At 30.8% G+C, this 21624-nt stretch overlaps 2 protein-coding genes across 2 annotated transcripts in view; one reads left to right on the plus strand and one right to left on the minus strand.

Annotated features, from left to right (window-relative positions):
- Positions 1-21624, minus strand: part of LOC117178519 — a 117277-nt gene that overhangs the window by 16280 nt on the left and 79373 nt on the right. The window lies entirely within an intron of this gene.
- The window catches only part of LOC117177775 (receptor-type guanylate cyclase Gyc76C-like), a 245150-nt gene continuing 237843 nt past the window's right edge, over positions 14318-21624 (plus strand). Inside the window, exon 1 of the mRNA XM_033368688.1 lies at positions 14318-14815. The gene's annotated coding sequence lies outside the window, so the exon portion shown is untranslated. The remainder of the gene's footprint in view (positions 14816-21624) is intronic.

The following is a 21624-nucleotide window of genomic DNA, read 5'->3' on the forward strand; positions in this document are numbered from 1 at the left end:
GGACGATTTTAACGACTCTCGGATATGACGTAGTCGTAAGTCGACCCTTACATTATCTTGTGTTTTCCATAACAGTTTCGTGGCAACTATGAAAGAGAGCGGTCTTTTATGTACTTGGTTTGGGAAAAAGCAAAATAGAAAATTTTCAATTTGGTATAAATGCACTTTCTTAACATTGTATATATATATATATAGAAATGAAACTTAATCATATTTCGTCATTGACAATTTTGGAAGATTAAATTTCGAAAGCTTTGAATTTTTATTGATCCCATTTTCAAAACCCTAATCTACTAACATTTTAATATTTAACGTTTTGAAATTTTTCTGTTTTCTAAATTTCAATCTGAAGCTTTAAAAAAATTGAAGAGATTTCAAAATATTTTAAATATATGAGAAAGTTTTTAAAATACGTCAAGGAATTTTATATTTACTTTTATAATTTAAAGGAATTTAAAGGAATTTTTCAGAAGGTTTATTTTTTTAAATTCCAAAGTACTTTTGAAATTTAAAAAAAAGGTCTAGGTATTTCAAAAGATTTTTAAGAATTTGAAAAATTTGAGAGAATTTAAAAAGAATCCAAGGAATTTTGAATTGTTTACAGTAATTTAATATGAGATTTTGAAGGATTCGATTTATTTTAGGATATTTCATCATTAATACGAATTTCAAAGAATTTTAATGATTTTTAAAAACTTTTCTGGTTGAAAGTGGAACTACTTCGTTAAAAATCTAGTTTTTTTTGTTGATGATTCATCAATTTAGTTGAAAAAATTTAACTATTTAGTAGATTTTTTTTTGTTATTACTTAAGAATTATTTTTTTTTAACTACAAGAAAATTAATGTTTTTTGTCGAAAATTTAACTATGATTAAACATTAATTTTTTTATAGAAAATTATACTTGGAGGAAAATAAATATCTTTTGTGCAAAGTTCATGTCTTTTATTTAAACTTCCTTTTTTATATACAATTCAGCTTTTAGATGAAAATTCTACTTGTTGTTTAAAAATTTAACTATTTTCTTGAACATTATTCTATTTTCGACAGAAGGTTTCATCTTTTAAATTGAAAACTCGATTTTTAATTTTAAAATGTTTACTATCAAATTCTTGGTTAAGAATTAATCTCTTGTTTAAAAATTCAACTATTTTGTTGAACATTATTCCATTCTGGACAGAAGGATTCATCTTTTGAATTAAAAACTCGATTTTGAAAATTTTTACTATTAAATTCTGGGTTAAGAATTAACGTTACGCTGAGAAGACGGCCGGATACTAACTTCCATATATCACAACGCTGCTGAAGGCTGGTGACCTTCTCAGCATGAAAACAAAAACACAAACCCAAGACGACTCTCTCGGTTCCAGTTCTACTCCCCCCCCCCCCCCCCCCCCTCTCCCAACCCTCCCTTATTAACTGAAGTTTTTGTTGGGACTGACGTTAGAACTACAATCTCCACCATATGACGATTTGATACTTAACTTTGACATGATTTCGAAGCAGAAAATAAACTTATTTCATAAAGGTGTTAGTTGGGCGTATAATCTAAACAATGAATAATACAAACTACAAAATAGCCTCGGAAAGCACTGGAACTTTTAATGACAAAAGGCATGCACACGGAAAATCTAAAGGTCATGTTTCAGGCGACGAATGGAGACTGGGTGTTTGAAATGCTAGGGGAGTAAATGATCTCAAGGTAAAAGAATTACGTGAAACTATGGACGTGAAGAAACTAGATATTTTATGTGTACCCGAAACAAAGAAAAAGGGATGCGAAACTAAAAACATAAAAGACGGCGTGTTGAAAGGCGGATTTGAAATATGGTCAGGAGTAAACTGTGAATCACATGGTAAACAAGGAGTAGGTCTGATTTTGAATGAAAGAGTAAAGCAGCATCTCGGAGACCATGGTTTCGTGTCTGCCAGACTGCTGTGGGCTAGAATGAAAGTAGGAATCAGAAGACTATTTATCATAGCATGCTACGCGCCAGTTGATAGTGATCCTAGAGAAGTAAAAGACGCCTTCTGGGATACATTAAATGACACAATAAACATTTGCGAACATGGGGAAAGAATAATTCTACTAGGAGACATGAACGGTTGGGTGAGCATCCAAAATCAGGATACAAAAAGAGTACTTGGTAATTTTGTGGATTCAAGAACAACCTATAACGGAGATAAATTAGTTGGGCTATCCTTAGAAAGGGGTCTGTTTATTACAAATACTTGGTTTAGGCATAAAATTATCCACATGTACACCTGGTCTAAAGAAAATAGCCGCAGTATAATTGACTTTGTTGTAACGGATGAAAGACTTAGAGAGTTAGTCAAAGATACAAGAGTCATGAGGGGTCCTGAATGCAATACTGATCATTACCTTCTGATCTCAAAAATTAACTTAGGTCGGGGTTGGAGAAAAAAGAGACCCAAGAAAGCAAAACAAACGCGAATCAAAATTGAGAACCTACAGAAACCGAATATGCGAATAGATTTCCAAAATAAGATAATCGAAAGCATAGATAGGGCTACATGGGAGGACCGTATAAAAAACAAAGATATAGAGGGCGCCTGGACAATGTTACGGAATATCCTTGTTAGATGTATCATCGAAGTGTGTGGTACCGCAGTTGTAGGAAGAATTTCTGGTGATGCGTGGTGGAATGATGAAATTCAGGCTGCCCAAAAAGCAAAAAGATAAGCGTACAAGAGAACTTTGAACATCGCAGGTCTTAGCAATGAGGAAAGAAGTAGACGTAGAAATGATTATAGACGCGAAAACAGGCTACTTAAACGATTAGTTAAAGAAAGTAAAGATACAATTAGAGCAGAAGGAGAGATAAAAATACAAAACGACTTTGAGGGAAGCAGGAAACTACTTTATAAAAAAATGAAAGGAAACAAAAGTACAGAAATTGTCAACATGAAAAATAGTAGGGGAGAAATGGTATATGATGCAGACGGAATACTAGAGGCTTTCAGAGACTATTTTAGAAAACAATTCGAAGATGAAGCTATAGGACACCACAACTGCGATGTTGAACACGATGCGATGGAAAACTCAATTGAAAAAGTCTGTGTCACTGAGGTTAGGGATATAATTAAGAACTTGAAAAACGGTAAGGCTGCCGGGGTAGACGGTATTAACGCTCAAATGCTTAAACACGGTGGCGCGTGCCTACCACAATTACAGAGGGATTAGCTTATTAAGCACCGTAAGTAAAATATATTCAAAAATACTTATTCGTAGGGTAATGAAAATAACAGAAGCAAACATTTGGGAAGTCCAAAGTGGGTTTATGTCAGGAAGATCATGTACGGATCAAATATTTAGCTTAAGGCAAATAACAGAAAAAAGTTAAATTTAAAGATTGGCTCTCTTCGACGAAGAGGGTGTGGATCTCGAAACAGTAAGGGTACGTGGGTTAGCGTTCGCAAATGATAAGGTTGTTATGGCAGAGTCGATCGAAGACCTTCAAAGAATGCTGAATAAACTAGATGCAATCATGAAGAGCATGGGACTCAAAATTAACGCAAATAAAACAAAAACTATGGTGTTCGAAGGAAAGAATGAGAAAACACTATGCAATATTTTATTAAATGATGAGAGAATTTAACAAGCTGAGAAGTTCGTATACCTTGGTAGCTTATTTACTAGGGACGGGAAGATAGATGAGGAATTAGATAGACGAATAAATGAAGGTAAGAAGGTTATTGGTAGAGCAGGTCCCCTTATCAGAAGTAAAAATATATCAAATAAAGCTAAAATGGCAATACATAATTCTATATTTGTACCGACTATACTATACGGTAGCGAGACATGGACTTACTAAGAAAAAGATAAGAGTAAAATTAACGCAATTGACATGAGATTCATGCGCATAATATGCGGGAAAACCCTAATAGACAAAGTAAATAACGAGATAATTCTAAAAGAATGTGGTGCAGAAGAGACGCTAGTAGACACATGGGAAAGAAATCGTTTAAGATGGTTCGGACACGTTGAGAGAATGCCAAACGAACGACTAACGAAACAAGTGTATCAAGGTAAAGTAAAGGGCAGCGTGCCCAAAGGTAGACCGCGGAAAGAATGGTTAGAATGTGTGAATGAGACCCTAGTTAGAAGAGAAATGAAGAAGTCACAGAAACACGAGAGCCTGCATGAAAAAATGATTTTTGGCTTCAAATTTTGATTTTCGATTGATTAAAAAAATTTTGAAAACGCTATAACTCTGAGAATTTTCTTTTTATTGAAAAAAGTCATGAGGATAAATTATTTGTTATTTTTAATACTATAATTATCCGTACATAGAATTTTCAAATTCAGAAAAAAGTTGTGTCACAAATTTTCAAAATGCGCTCACTTTTTGAATTTTTATCAAAAATGACTGGTGCACGAACTCGTCCTTTCTTTTAGGACCTAAAAAAAATGTGTCAAAGATGAATTTGATTCGTTCATTTTTTCGAGAGTTATCGTGTTTACGGACGGCCGGCCGGACGGACAGACAGACAGACGCCATGGTGAAAACCTGATTTTCGGATTCAGGGGGTCTCGAAACGTGGAGATCCGTTGAAAAAGTGTGATGTCAAATTTCCGACAATTCTAATACTTTCTCAATCATAAATGATGAGAATGTAAAAAAATGTGAGGCTGAAGCATTTTGAAGCATGTTGAAAATTTGAAAACTGGAGACAGATGTTTCATCCAATATAAAAAGGGGAACAGTTGCAAAATATATAGTACTTTTTAAATAAGTATAGTGAAACTCTTCTATAGCACCGATATGGGGGCTGGCGGTGGGTGGGAACTAACTCATTATAGCCTGCGCCGCTTTTGTCGGTTCACGCCTAACTGCTCGCCAGAGTGACAAATGCAGACCACGCGCACCCCGCACAGCTCCTATTACACCTAACTGCGGCGCGGCATTCGACAAAAGCGAAAAAAAATTAAATCAGTAAAATTTAACTATATCAAACTCAGAATATTTCATTTTGCCTTACAACTTACTGTGATCTTTTTATGTTTACAGCTTTTAATAGTAAACAATAATAAAAAAGTACGCAATTTAAACATACATTTTTTGCTGAATAACAATTTTTTTTGAAAATGTGCAAAAACATGTTTTTTTTTTATTGAGTCATATGAACACATTTAAAAGGAGTTGTATACGTCGAACCAGAAATTTATTCAGCTTGAAACAAAGAATAATTTTAGAATTTTTTGTTTCGGAAAAAAACTTTGGTCGTGATTTAGCTTTTTGGGCATTTAATTTTTTTTTTAATTTGGAACGTTATATACACCACGAAAAAGTATCAATCCAAAAAGCATGTTTTGTAAATTTTCCAAAAAATTCTACATAAGGCAAAATTTTGTTTTAGTTTAAAAATTGTTAAATTGTACATTTAAAAACGAGAACAGAAAATATTAATCTATTTCAAATTTTTGTTCTTTACTTATTTTGGATGTCGACCCATAAATTGTTTTCCCTCAGCTCAAACGATTCGATTAATTTTTGCATTTTGCTTCGCTCTACTGAACATGTAAAAATGGTGTATTTCATTAATTTTATCTTTTCTTTGGCCTTTTTACCTATACTACTGTGAATGGATTTCCAACTTCCTAATTATATCTCATTTTTAAATTAATTCTTTAATAGCTGAGTATTTAAAAAATCATTAAAGATTATTTCAAAATTTAGCATTTCTTATAAAAAGGTTTTTTCTTTTCGAAATATAAGAATTAATGGATATTGTTTATCCTATTACCCCTTTTTTGAACTCCTATTGCGCTGTGCTCCCTGTCTTAGTCATTTTCAAATTGAATTTATTGTTCAATTTATGGTAAGTTTCCATAAATCACCTTTAAAATGGCCGCAAATCATGCTTTCTTGATTGAATATCTAATATGGACTGAAACCATGACTGTATTTCGAGAAATGTCTGAAATCATCCATTTCTTCTAAGAAATGTCATATGTGCCAAGGGGGAGAGAGAGTTTTTCGTCTTCTCCTTCTAGGAGCATAATATGCTATTTTTACAACATAGATATACATTGGCATTGCATACATATAACCTTGAAAAGCGGCACTTACGATGGGATCTACAGTCATGAAAAACACGGCGATATATCGACGCATTTGTTATAAAAAATATCGAATGTATCATGGTGTAGAAGAGGCAGGAGTCACAGCCTAGCATAAGACCGCATAACATAATATTATTTACTCAGGCTCATGATGAGGGCAATGTTTTCGGAAAGGAGTGATAGGCGAGGGCCGATGAAGACCGCTTTCCTCCTTGGGCATGCACTGTTTTTGTTAGGTACACGGAGGAAAATGTATGTTTAAATGTAGATGTTCAAAGGATAAGATTGTAGCACCTAACATGCAGATATTCATGCCAACCATTCACTATCTTTTTGAGATCTTAGACGCAGAAATATTTGTATGTTAAACTGAAACACATTCAGATGTTAAAACCGTCCGAGCGCATGCGCATTGGAATTTTACGACGATATTTGACGGCTATTGGGAATGGTAGTCTAACATTTCGCCACCTGGTGCCGAAAACTGGAATTAGAAAGAGTAGGTACAATTTTAAAGATGTATTTTAATTTTTGCATAAAAGTGTTTTTACGATTGTTTTGTGAAGTTTAACACAATGATTAAACACTAAAAACAAATCTCCATAAAAAACAAATCGTTTTAGATAGAATTTCAATCTTATAGAGTAAAAAAAGAACAACATTTTTGTCATAAATATTTTTTAACAAATAAACAACAAAACTATTATTTCACTATTTCATTTCAGTTTTAATGTATTGTAAGCTTAAATAAACTTTAATTAATGTATATAGCCACAAATTTTGTCCATATTATGCAAAGAGTACGAATAATTGACGATTGGAATTTAAATACGAATTCTAACCTAACTTTTGGATCAGATTTTTAAATAGTAAATATTTTATGTATAAATTGATAGAAAATTATTTTAAGTTCATGCTTGCTTCAAAATAAGTCCATTTTAGTTTATAATCTGGTAAAAATCACAATAAATAGTACAATCATTGTTGTTTTTTTTGGTGCAGAATTTCGCGTATTTAATGATTTAAGCTTCAAATAAAATTTCGAATATAGGACAAGTACAAAACGTTAAAAAAGAAATATTTCTCGAATACAATTCCAAAAAAATCTACCATTTAAAATTCAAAGGAATTAAAACTATATTATTTCTAATTAAAACCGTTCCAAATTCAAAAATTTCAGGCTAACATTTTTTTTAAATGGACAATTTTATTAGAAAGGAGTTGAAATTGTATCATTTCTAATTCAAAGCGTTTAAAATTGAACAATCTTATTTTAAGTTGAAGAATCTCGAATCTTAATTCGCAACAACTTTCTGCTAAAGATTATCCTTTTAGTTATAAGTTTTATTATTTGGTTGAAAATTTAATAATTTTCTAAAAATACATCCATTTTGGTTACAAATTGTTTATAGTTCTTATTTTGGTAATTCGGTGTTAGAAAGTGCACTGGAATCTGCTTTGGGAATTTTTCTTGAATAAAACTGTAACTTTTCGGTTGAAAATGCAACTCTTTTTTTAAAAGTTTGTCTTTTTTATTTAAAAATTCACATGCTTTGGGAAAAATTTTTTCTTCATTGGATAAAAATCCAACTGCTTGGTTGAAAATTCAACAATTTTGTTAAAAAGTCATAATTCTTGGTTGAAAATTCTACTATATAAATATAATATTTGGGTGTTGAAAAAAGATGAAATATTTTCTGGACAAAAATTCAACTATTTTTTAAATTTTGTTTTTATTCAATTAAACATCCATTTGTTTAAAAAATAATTTCATCTTTTTTTGGATAAAAATGCAACCGTTTGTTAGAGAATTCAACTATTTTGTTAAAAATTCATTCTTTTTGGTCGAAAAAATTCTTTTTAAATTGAAAATTCAATCTTTTTTGTAGAAGTTTATGTTTTGTTAAAAAAATCCATTTTTGATCTTGCAATATGAACCGGAAACTTTTTTGAATGAAAGCTCAACCTTTTCATTTTGTAATTAAAAATTGTTCTAATTTAAGAGAAATTTAATCTTTTTTGATAAAAATGCAACTATATAATAGAAAATTCAACAATTTAGTTAAGAAGACATTCTTTTTGGTCAAAAATTCGTCTTCTTTAATGGAAAATTAATTTTTTTCATCAAAAACTTATTTCTTTTTAAAAACTTAATATTTTGTTCGTGACAACTCAACTGAAATCTCTTTCAACAGAAAATTCAACTATTTTTTTGAAAATTGATCTTTTTGATTTAAAACTTTATCTATTTTAGACGAAAATGAATTTTTTTAAATATTAAAATGCAACTTTTCGGTTAAAAATCATTTTTCTTTGCTGGAGTATTCAAATAATCTTTTTAAATTAAAAATTCAACTACTTGGGTAAAAATTTAATTACATTGTTAAATGTTTATTTTTTTCATTGAAATTTTCTTTTTATTTTATTTTCTTTGGTTGAAAATTTAACTGTTTAGTGGAATATACTGTTTTTTTGGTGTAAAATTCATTTTTTAACAAAAAATATAACTTCCATTTTTTTAAGATGGATCTTTTTTACCTGAAAATTCGCATTTTTTGGTAAAAAAAATTAATTTTTCAGTTTGAAATTTCGGTTTTGTTGAGTAAAAATGCATCAGTTTCGAGGAAAATTAATTTTTTTTTGAAGTCATATGAGAATTCTTTTTTTTTATAAATTTCCTTCTTTTTTATTAAAATATACTATGAAACTTTTTCGTTGGGAATTTGTCTTTTTAGGTTCAATATTTAACTAGTATTTTAAAAATTCAAGTATTTGGTTAAAAAGTCATCTTTCATAGTAGAAAATACATTTTTTTATTTGAAATAAATGATTACATTTGAAAATTTGTATATGAAAAACTGTTTTATTCCGTTTATAAAATATTCTTCAAGGAAAAATCAGAGAATTTTAAAAATGTTCTCGGTTTCGCATTTTTCCACAAGATCGTACCTATTCTTTCTAGTTCGGTTTGTTGTCACCATGTGGCTTACCGCAGTTTAACCATTCCCAATATATTTACAATATTACAATTATGCAATGTTACAATTTTGGAAAATTTTCAAAGAATCAAAATTATCTATTGAACATAACCTCAACTTGACTGAATGTATCATCTGATCGACATTTCATACCCTTTGCCTGTTTTTCTTTCGTGTATGAGCATTGAAGTTTAATTTCAAATTCACAAATAAGTTATCAATTAATTCCTTAAATGACCATAAATAAGTAAACTCCTCAAATATTTACAGGCGCTATTTGACGTAACCATACCATACATGTAATATCTCGGAAATTTCAGTTGAACATTTTGGATGCTAAAGAGTATTTCTCACTTTTTAAGATCTACAAATGCTAACGTTGAACATCTAGATTGTTGTCCTATAGTTATAAAGTGAATAAAGTGAAGATTATTCTATTATTTTGAATGCGCGATTTTTCCATCTGTCTAAAATACCACCATAACTGTGCAAAAATTCCAATTTGGATCTGATCGGGGCCAGATCGGGCAGAATTTTGCCCAAATCAGGCTATCTAGATGGGGCCAGATTCGAAATAAAACGCGATGCCCGATCGGGGCCCGAGCGCTGCGCCCAGAGATAACCATACCTGGCACCGATCGGGCCCATATTAATTTATTTTTCTTATTCTTAATTAAAAGGGATTCTTAAATAAAATAATATTAAAATCTAATATATCACCTCCTTAACTGAAATTTGAGAATATAAATATCGGGTTATCTAACAGATCACGATATGAAAAAATTGGAGTATGTCAGACACTTTTTTTCGAGCAAACGGAAAAAGTCAAACGACGCAACAGAACAGCCAGTATTTGTGTATGATAAACCATTTAAGTATTTTGCAATATATTTTTGGTTTTAATTTCTAAATTTAAGTTGCTTTCAATTTCTATATTGAACCTAATTGTGGAAAGTATCAAATCACCTAAAAATGCGTGAAAATAAATATGTTTATGACGTTATTGTTGATCTAATTCGTTTTCACATTCAACAAATGAAATATTACTTTTGCTACTTTTCTTATAAATAAATAACCTCATTTCGAGGTTAAGTTTCATCTTAACATTCTTAATAAATTTACTTATTATAGTATTCAACACGTATTTCAGGAATATTTTGAAGTATACTATACCTACGCATTCGTCTTGTGCTCACTTTTGGTATTTTTCCCACTTATTTTGTCACTTTTCCAAATATTAATGGAAATATTTTTGACGCTTGACACTTTACGTTGAAACTTGGGCGATTTAGAGTCAACCCACTTTAGTCCCCGAAATTAATGGAGCGCCATCTACTGGCAAGCTTGGCTATTAAGTCGGGCTCTAGGCGGGGCCAAATTTAACAACCATAAAATTGTGTGCCCGATCTGGCCCAAATCGGAAATAAGGCAAACATTTGGCAATTTCTGCACGGGTAAGAATAAGATACCTCCGAAACTTATTCACTTCTATTTCCATAGCGACCGCCACACGGTTTTCTATTCTCCCAAAGAGAACGTGTTTTCAATATATTTAATTCCTTCTAATTGTACCGCCAACGCACCTCACAGAAATATTTTTTATTCCTCAGAAGTGGTCATATTTTGATTTTATTTAATTCCTTCTAATAAGTTCACACATATGTGTAATGAGTTTTTTAATTCCTTCATGCGGAATGTAAATTCTGAAATTTTAATTCTCACCCATTCGACTCTGCCTCTCTAGTGTTAAAATTATTTAAATTCACACATTTACATATATTTCTTTTTTGCATTTTTTAAGACGTTTAAATAAATTAATAAAATATAAATAATTATAAATTTTAATAATTCTCGAATTTATATGTTATAAAAAGATTCAATAATGAAAAATAGGTTAAATAAATGCTTTCGTTAAATTTTACTAAGTCGATTGAGAGCAATAGGATTTCCACTTTTTCTGTTCCCGTTGGGGGATTTTCAGACGGAGGAAAAATCACGTATTCATAGTATTCTTATATTTTATAATACTTATATTTTCGAACATTTTTGATTATTTTTGGGTCGCGAAAACAATCTTAAACCTACGAGAAAAACAGAGCTGTCACTTCACATATCCCTAGCTCCTACCATTTTGTATTTCTCGCTGGGCGAATGAGCATGTGCGAATGAGCATGCAGCTATCACAAAGAATGAGTTACCTTATAAAAAAGCTTAATATCATAATTGTTTGTTGATTTGAATTGTGAAATATTGATGGACAAATCTAAAATTATAATTTTTATCTACAACAAATTAATATCTCAAATATCAACTGAGCTTTTTATATGTACGATAAAAAATTGAATGTTAAACTATTAATGAAAATCAATACTTACTACAAAACTGATTTCGAATATTTTCTTTCGCATATTAGGGTTACATAATTTTTCTCTTGATCATTCTGGAAAACACTATCCTTTTCGCTTTGAATGCCCTTTTCTAGGCATTTTTCCAGTACATATTTAAAGTGTCAAGAGTTTTTAATTGTTTAATGCTTTCCTTAATTCAGATCAACTTTACTTGAATTAATCTATAACTGATTGCTTAATTTAAGTTAATCTTTAAATTTAAGTGTATTTCTCAAATTAAGATGTAACATGTTTGTGTGTATAATATATTTAATATTTCTTTTCCCTGAATAAAATAAAAATGATTTAAAAATTAACAACTACAAAATTTACTTCTTATATTTTAATCGTATGAGACGTGATTTAAAAGAAAAATTACTTTCCGAATCGTCTTCAGGAATTGATTTTGGCTTCAATGAATCCTACAATGAGTTTCAATGACTAGTTTAGTTAGTGTTTGCGATTTTTATTCGTTGTAGATAACAAGTATAATTTTATATTTAATCTTTATCGTTTACGATATAAAAAATCTTTTGTTATAAAAGAATGATAAAGTAAATTTACAAGGAAAGATAAAATCGGAAACACCAAATAACTCATTGTTAATTAACAATGATATATTCAAGTGTCAAAAAGAAGTTACACTTATATTCTCCCAAATTATATACTTCATTTTTAAGTTATGTCTGGTGTACATCTCAAAAAAATAAAAAATGTACTAAGTCCAATTCCGTACACGCGATGCTGCTGTCCGGCAACCCAGCCCACTGCCGTGTAACCAATCAGAGTAATCTACCGGATATCAACCAAGCCCTTGGCACCGGACATCTATACACATCCTAAATTATTTTAACAAAGCCTGCTTGGTTTTAGATTGATCTAGAATTATCGTGTTATTTATTGAAATAACACGTTCGATCCGTAACGCTGCTCCGTCCCAGGTTGTTGATCAATCTCTCTAGCTACCACCCCAAGTAAAGATTCTCACAAACTCGTCATGTGAGGTTCCCCGCTTCGGTCCATTAATATCCAAGGTAACTAAAATTAAAGTTGCAAGCTACATCATATGTTAATTATCATAGGAAACTCTATGTTGCAACTGTTTAATGAAAGGATCGAAAATGAATATATCTTGAAACAAACTGTCATATAACAGGAGAACACCCTCTGAAGCCGTTCACAAACTGCACAAACTGTCGGGGGGGGGGGGGCATAGAATATGACATCATACATGGATGCGAATAACATATTTTAGGAAGGCTAGGACAAATAGAAATTAGTGCTTTTATTTCACAAACAAAGCATTTAAATACGCAGACTTCACACTGTTTCCCCTGTTCCCCTCATTAACCCTTTTGTTAAAGAATTTTTTTCTTTTTACAAGAAACTTCCCCTTTTTCTCGTTTTTGCATAAATGCGAACTGAATTAATAAAACCCAATATGAAAATCCATCAATTTTTTGTTGGTTGAAAATTAATTTTTTTAATTGAAAATTTAAATATTCTAATTTTGGTTAGAAATTTGTTTAATTAGTAAAAAATTCAACTATTAATTTTTCATTGAAATTTCATTCTTTTTTTTTTGACGTTCAACTCATTGGTTGAAAATTTAACAATTTGGTTGAACATTCATTTTACTGCTTGAATATTTGACCATTTTGTAGGAAAGTTGGTCTTTTTCCTCGAAAATTAATTTTTGAACTGAAAATTGAACTATTCCATTATTGGTTGGAAACTGATTAAAAATTTTAATGCTTTGTTGAAAGATAAACTTGCTGGTTGTAAATTTATTTTGTTAGTTGTAGATCCATCTCTTTATTTGAAAATTAACATTTTTATCGGAATTTCATATTTTCGGGTTGAAAATACCACTGTTTTCTAGAGAAATCGCATTTTGGATTTGTAAACTCAACAATTTGGTTGCCATTTTTTTCTCTTTTGACTGAAAAATCTTTCCTTGTTAAAAATCCAACTCTTTTGTTGAAAATTAATTTTATTATCTAAATATTTAACTGCTCTATAATTAGTTGAAAATTGAATAATGTGGTTGCAAATTTACATATTTTATTGCAACTTCGTCTTTTTTAATAGAAAATTAATCTTGATTGAAAATTGAACTGCTTGGTCAAAATTGGAACTATTTAATGTAAAATTCATTTTGTCAGTTAAAAATCCATCTCTTTGGTTGAAAATTTTTTTTTTCTTGTTAAAAATTAATATTTTTTGGTTGAGAATTCAACAATTTTGTTGAATTTTCATCTTTTTGGTAGAATTCAACTGTTATTCATTTAAATTGTACAGCTTTTTTGTTTGGAATATCAACTATTACTTTTTTTAGATTTAATAGTTTTGGTTCACTTCGACTGCTTTTTATTTTATATTAAAATTTTATCCTGTGTGAAATACCAACTGTCATATTTCTCGTTAAGAATTAATATTTTTTTATTGAAAATTCAACTACCTGGTCGAAAATTTAATTATCATGTTGAATATCTAACTGATTAGTTGTTAGTTGTTTGTTTTAAAAATTGAGTATTTGTTTAGAAATTCATCATTGTATTGAAAACTTTAATTATTTGGTTAAAAATTAATCTGTTTTGTAGAAAATCACTCCTTTTGCTTGGAAGTTCAACTATTTAGTTGTGAATCTTGTAAAGACTGTGCATCATCTCCCTTCCAATCGCAGAGCTTCGACGTTCAAATTGAAACCGCGAACTGCAAGCGAACACTAAGCGCGAACCGATCTGAGACGAGCCCGTTCCGGATCGACCCGAACCTTCCATGACTGCTGCACTCTGACGGCGATATTGTGCACTAAGCTCGGCGAAATCATGTGTTTCCTCAGTATGTTACGGTCTCTGCGTACGTGCGGATCTTTTGTATAGCACTTTCAAAAAATCTTCGCACATCATTAGTGGACCCGGTAAAATACAAGTGCATTTCACTCCCGCTTTACCCATCGTGTCGCGTCGAAACAGCCAGTGCAAAAACTCGCCCACGATTGTGCGCGTTTCCCCGATTTGTTGAAATCATCCTCTTTCGTTTAGTGTCGTGTACACCGGAAAGGAGAGGAAAGAGAAGTGCGTCGCGCGATCGCGCCGCGAAAGGCGTCTTTCTTCTTCGTCTTTTGCTTTTCCTCTTCAACGTGTCTTCTTCCGCCTTCATTCACGAATAAAAAAACTCGCGTGTGATCTTTGGTGCTTCGTGAACGTGTTTACGCTCAACGTTATATATATACGTGTATATATTTAATTTATAGTCCCGTCGAGTAGCGAATTCAGTGATGAATTTTTTTTAATGACGTGCTAGTGCACCAAACACTGTGATTGGGATTACCATGCTGGACACGGCCACGAGTCACAGGTAATAATATATGCCTATATATTGGACTGGATAGAGTTTGAATTGAGAAAGTTGATATTCAAAATAACGAGAAGTGATCAATAGTACTTTAAAATTGCATATCTTTCTTTGTTCCTTCTGTGAATACTGGATCAACTCCAAAATACGAAGTGTCAATAGGTTCGCAAAAGTGACCATTCGTTCTTACAAATTGAGCTTAGAGGTTATGATCTCTTTTTTGGTTAGACAATTTTTAAAACTAGAACTAAATAACGGAATTTTTCAAAGAAATAATTTTTAAATGAAAATCTTAACAGTAACTTTGTAACGATACAATTTTGTAGTTGGAATGTTTTTAACTGTAAAATAATTTTTGAAAATCTTTCATACTTTTTAAAGTATTTTCAGGAGCAACAATATTATTTAGGTGAGCACGTGCTTATTGTTGAGAACCCAACGTTGGGCTTTCACTCCAGCAGACGAAAAATGCGCAAAGAACTTGCGCAATGAATAACAAAATTTTAATTTGCTTTACTATTTATATTTAAAAATTGTCAGCTGTTCTCTGAGAGAATGACTGTTCACATTTATCATATTAAAGAGATGCTTAATGTACACTTTTTACATGGATTGCAAACAAAAATGTATAAATAAAATCGTTGGAAAGTTATTATAGATTGATGTTTGTTATATTAAAATGTGAATTGTAATCGATTTTATTCATATTCAGAATTTGTATAAAAAAACGAAGTTGAATTTTTAATTTAATATTGATCTAGTCAAGTTTTTAATTTGGGATTAAAAAGAGAATCATAGCAGTGAATAATGATGTAGTTTATTTTCTTAATAATAATAATAATAAAAATTAGAAATCCGAGAACTATAAAAAGTGAATCTTAACTAGAGACCTGTTGGATTCGAATCAGAATGGTTTCAAATCACACATATTTTCTATTTAGATACATCGTAAATTCACATGTTTTCCTCTCGCGATTCATATTTTGATTTTTTAAGATTTAAAAATTAATCACCTTATCTTTTAAAACGGGAAGTGACACTAAATTCAATTCTTGATTGGAAATTGGGACTTTAGTTGAAAAACCTAGTCTACCTGAAAATCTGACTTGAAACCAAAGGGAGTTATGGAATTTCAAATCGAATTTGATTTTAAACTATTTAAAATAGTTCAATTTCAAACTATTTAAAATATTTGAATGTTGCAAGTTTCAGCCTTAAAGATTTCACTTAAGGTTTGAATATTTCAAGTAAAAATGTAATTTAGTTAATATTTTAAAAGGGCCTTTACACAAAATGATAAATATCACTATTTTTAACTTTTGAACACAACACGATTATAAAAGAAATCATTAATTTAATTGAATAATTCAATATTCTAATATTTAATCAATTTAGAATCCAAACAAGTTTACGTTAAAAATGTTTAAACTCGAAACATTTCAAGTTAGTCATCAGAAAATAAACACTCCCATGTATTCAAGTACAAGTTCAAAGACAACGCTTGAACATAAAAAATTTGGAATGCAAGATAAAAAAAATGTAAACCTTGAAAATTCAACAATACTTGAAAGTGATTCTTAATAAAAATTTGGTTCATATTTTCCCCTTTCTTTTAAACCTAGCGAGTCGCTAAATTGCTAAAAGGCTTAAACTTGTATTTTTATATCACTAATTGACACAGCTATTTTGTATGCTTATTAGTTATAACTTTAGCATTAAAGTAGTCCGGCTATTGGATCGTTCAGATGAAAAATCATTAAAATTAGTTGTTTTTTTTGTGGAATAATATGTCCTCTTTCACATAATGTATTTCTTAGGGACCCTTTCCGAGTTAAAGTTTTAATTATAAATGTTTAAAGCCGTGTCAAAAAAACATGGAATCTTATGGAGAGGCCTTTCGCGGGCTCCAAAAATGGTTCATTTTGGCTTTAAAACACGTTGTATATTGTTAGGAAAACTGTCTTGGAGACAGAAAATATAATGTGAAAGTTGAATTACTGCTTATTGGTACTTGCTCCAGGGTATTTGTGCTTAATAATAGCAAAACATACCGAGGTAAAATATGACGAGGACGCTGTCGCGTTGACTGAAGTTGGCAGACAGCTTCTGTTGGAATCGGGAAGTGGGCGAAATTTCAGATAATAATTTTTTTCCTGGGTATTGCAGGTTAAGTTTACTTTCTTGACATATGGCTATACTGCCAAATGCTTAGTGTGAAAAATTACTTGTATTCGGATGGTGTTAAATCAAATTTTAAATTTACATTTTGTTATCATTTAAAAACATTTTATTTGTGTTGATCAGCATACAAATTTAATACTTAATTTATTAATTGATATGGTGGCATAACTTTGTATTTAATTACAATTTCAGAAAAAAAAACGATCGTAACATAAATTATATAACTAAAAATAAAATATCTAAATTGGAATATTTAAACTGAAATACATTAAAGCTTTTCATTTATTTTTTATTTTTAAAAACATTGGGGTTTGGCACTAAATTGTATTATAATTGAAAGCGTTCCATTTGGAATAAAATTAAAAAGAAAAGTTTTAGATGTTTCCTACATAACTAGAAAACGTCGAACTTCTATTAATTTTTCATTGAAAATAAAGCACTGTCTAGTATTGTGGAAATTTCCGTTATCCGAACGAGCTGGGAATGGCTTATAGGTGACCAGAAAATTCCATAATACTAGATATCACATATAAACAATTTTAATCAATTTATACCATCTGTTGTAAATATTAAAATTGTCAATTAATTGAATTTATGCTTGTATATTAGTTATTTCCATGAAAGCAGACTCGAGAATAAACTGGAGCAAAACGGCTACTAAATCGCTGTACAAAATATTAATTCTATTTTTTTAAACTTTGTTTTGAATCAATTTAACATATTTTCATATAACTGAATCAAGTTAAAATTATGTCAGTAAATATATTGTTTATATGTTGGGGTTTGAAATAGTTTGTATACTAATTAATTGTTATTAATGCAGGTGACTTATAGTTTTCAAATAAAAAAATATATACTTTCTTCGAACGTTGTGTGAATTAATTTGTGATATCTTTATGTGTCAGTCAGACTGGATAGTTTATTTTAAAAGCTATACTTAGAAAGAAAGTTTACTTGAATAAAAAAAAACTTTTTTCTTGGATATACATTAAAATTTTGTTGAGTGAAGCAAATTTTGGTTGAATCTACCAAATATTCAGCCTGCCAAAATATTTGGTTAAATTAACAAAAAAATTGGTTGCTTCAAGCTAATGTTTTGTTGTCCATACAATAGTCAAATTCTAGGTTTGAACGAACAAAAATATGAATGATATAACCCAATCGTTTTCTGGGTGACACAAAAAAAATGTTCTAGTTAAAGTTACTAGACGCGTCTGGTTAAAAACTTTCTAGTTATTTTAATCCGAAATTATGGTTGATATAACTAGAAAATTCTAGTTAATGAACTCTGGTTGATTTTTTCTGGTTAACGCTGTTTTGGTTAATATTTCTGGTAACAGAAGTGTCGCGATCTTTTGTCGATTTCCAGAAATCTGTCTTATGTCTTATGTCCTGTTGCTGAATGTGTTAATTGACGCTTTGTCGTAAATGTTCAATTCTCGAACAATTGCAATTTGTTAATTGTATTTTCAGTTATATAAGTATAAATAATTATGGTAAAACATGAATGTAGTTGTGTTATAAGAAAAAATTGAGCGTTATCTGTCTAAACATCAGTGCTACAGGAATATTTTCAAATCAGGGACAGATGTTTTGGCTGTCTTTGAAAAGTATTCTCTAAAATATTAAAATTCTGAAAATAAATAAATAAAGTGAATGTTCGAGAATGTGGGTGTTGACCAAGTAATCTACATGTGTGTGATGTAAAATCACGAAAAAAATAGTCTTAACGAATAGTTTCAGAAACAGAACGCGTCAACAATACGTTACTTTTGCTTATATATTCACCTATAGATAATAGGGAGGCGGCATTATAGTGAAGCGGAAAATAGTAGCTACACTTTTTTGTCGGAAACTTTTGGATTATTTTCTTTCGGAAAATGTTACATGTAGTCCTTTTAATTTCAGAGGGGGTTAGGAAGACTCCATGAAGTTAGAAAAGTATCGAAATTCAAATGTCGAAAATCGACATCTACCAGAATATCTGATTGAGTTCACCATAACATCTGGTTAAGTTTACTAGAACATCGGCTTATGTTGACCAGAACGTTGTATTCTTAAGCTAACAGAAAACCGTCTAGTAAATATTTAGAGTTAACCTCACCAGAACTTCTGGTTACATTTACCCGAATTTCTGGTTACATTAAACAGAAAATTGTCAACCAGAAACTTCTGATACTTTTAACCAGAATTTATAGTAAGGGCATGTTTAACACTTTATTCTAGTTGAATTAAGCAGGATTCTGGTTGATTCAACCAGAATTTTTTTGAGTGTATAGTAAGAAATTTTCTTTCCATTTTACTATAAGTATTCATTTAACTTTGGGCGTAAAATTATTGATAGCAACTATAAACTATAGTATACACGTTTGAGAAAACTTGTTATACGTGACGGGTTTCCTCATACACTGGTCTAATCTACATATATCAAGTTCAGTTTTAGCATATAAAATAGCAACTACAATTGAATTTTTCACTTACATTATAAAAATTTTAATTAGTACTACAATTTCCATAGAAAAATTACTATTAAATTACTGCACGGTAAAAAAATTGAGCTGTGACGGATATTATTTCAGGTCCCGGAAGCTGGAATTACAACATTGTCATATCAATGTGGGCACTATGTCATAATTTAGTGCTAATTTATGCTGCAGAAAAAAAGTTTTGTGCCCTGTTATTTTGGTCAAAAACATGTAATAATGCTAGCTTCAGCTGAAGCCACAACTCCGGTATGTGACTCTGGTATGCGAAACTCGGAAACTATTAGTGGTATCAAATTCTCCTTCGGATAGGAATTTAGTGCGAATTAAGTGCTAATATATTCTGCAAAAACTAAATTTTGAGCCCGGTAATTATGATCAAAAACATGTAATGATTGCTTCAGATGACTGGTATATAAAACTCGAAAACTATTCATGATAAAATGTTTTCCTTTGTGCAAGAATTTAGTGCTAATTAAGTGATCTAGCTTTGTACTAAGCAAAAAATCCGGGCACTTTTTTTTACCAAAAAATATAGTAATAACTAAATAATATAGTAATAAGTATAGTAATAGTATAAGAATTTCGTGCTAATCAAGTGCTAATATATTTTGCAAAAACTAAATTTTGTGCCAGGTAATTTTGGTTTAAACATGTAGTAAGGCTGGCTTTGGAGTCACCTGAAGTCAGCATTACTACACATTTTGGGTAGAAAAAAAGTGCTCAGATATTTTGCTTTGCACAAATCCAAAGCATTTAATTAGCACTAAATTCCTACGCAAACCAGATCTTTATATCGCTAATAGTTTACGAGTTTCACAACATCTGTCATCTGAAGCCAGCATTAGTACACGTTTTTGGTCAAAATTATCGGGCACAACATTTTGTTTTTGTTCAATATATTAGCACTTAATTAGCACTAAATATCTGCGCAAAAGAGAATTTGATACCACTAATAGTTTCCGAGTTTTGCATACCAGATTCACCTGAAGCCAGTATTACCACACGTTTTTGGTAAAAGAAAAGTGCCCAGGTTTTTTTCATAGCACAAATTCAGAGCACTTACGTAGCACTAAATTCCTGCTTAAAGCAGATCTTAATATTACTAATAATTTCCAAGTTCCACAAACCAGACTCACCTGAAGCCAGCATTACTACACGTTTTTGGTAGAAAAAAAAGTGCCCGGATTTTTTGCATAGCACAAATCCAGAGCACTTAATTAGCACTAAATTCCTGCACAAAGGAGAATTTGATGCCACTAATAGTTTCCGAGTTTCGCATACCGGAGTTGTGGCTTCAGCTGAAGCTAGCATTACTACGTTTTTGACCAAAATTACCGGGGACAAAATTTGTTTTCTGCAGCATAAATTAGCACTAAATAATCACTAAATTATGGCATAGTGCCCACATCGATATGGCAATGTTGTAATTCCAGCTTCCGGGGCCTTATTATTTCTTATTCTAGCTAAACATTTAGTTGAAAACGAACGAAGGGATTTAGAAAGATCTCTGGATCAGCGAAAATGATGAATATCTTCGAATATTTTCCATATACCAGGGATATCGTATAGTCAAACCCCTTATAAGTATAGCTATAATAGAGATATTAAGAATAGGTGCCTGAAGAAATTATTGGAAGAGCACCGGTGAATTATGGGAGCTGCGAAATAAAATGGCGACAGTCTAATCGGGAGCAGTGGTAGTTCAGATTTACTTTAGACAATGAAACGCTTTTTACCACTTAAAATGTTCGCAAATGTTAGTATTAAATGGAGTTTGTGTTGTGGTAATAATAACACAGGCCCACAAAAAGAAAAAAGTATCCTGAGCAGATCGCTAGACAGGTGTATAATTATGCATTTTTCGTTGCTGACTCCGAATCCGAAGTCAGATTGGGGGGTTTCCTAGTTACTTTTCGAGAAAAATGCAAAAAACATGGTTTTTCATGTTTTTTTTTGTTGTTTTTCAAAATTAAAAAGCGAAAAAATAAAAAACGATCTAAGTACAAATTTGATTGTTACGGATTGAAATACATCAAAAACCATAGCTTCCTATTTTTCCACGCCATTTTAATTCTTGCAGGGCTTTGTAAACTGTCGTAACGCATGAAAAACCATATTCCCTTGAAACTACAAGGAGCATATACA

This window comes from Belonocnema kinseyi, chromosome 8 (genome assembly GCF_010883055.1).
Source record: "Belonocnema kinseyi isolate 2016_QV_RU_SX_M_011 chromosome 8, B_treatae_v1, whole genome shotgun sequence".
Classification (NCBI taxonomy): domain Eukaryota; kingdom Metazoa; phylum Arthropoda; class Insecta; order Hymenoptera; family Cynipidae; genus Belonocnema; species Belonocnema kinseyi.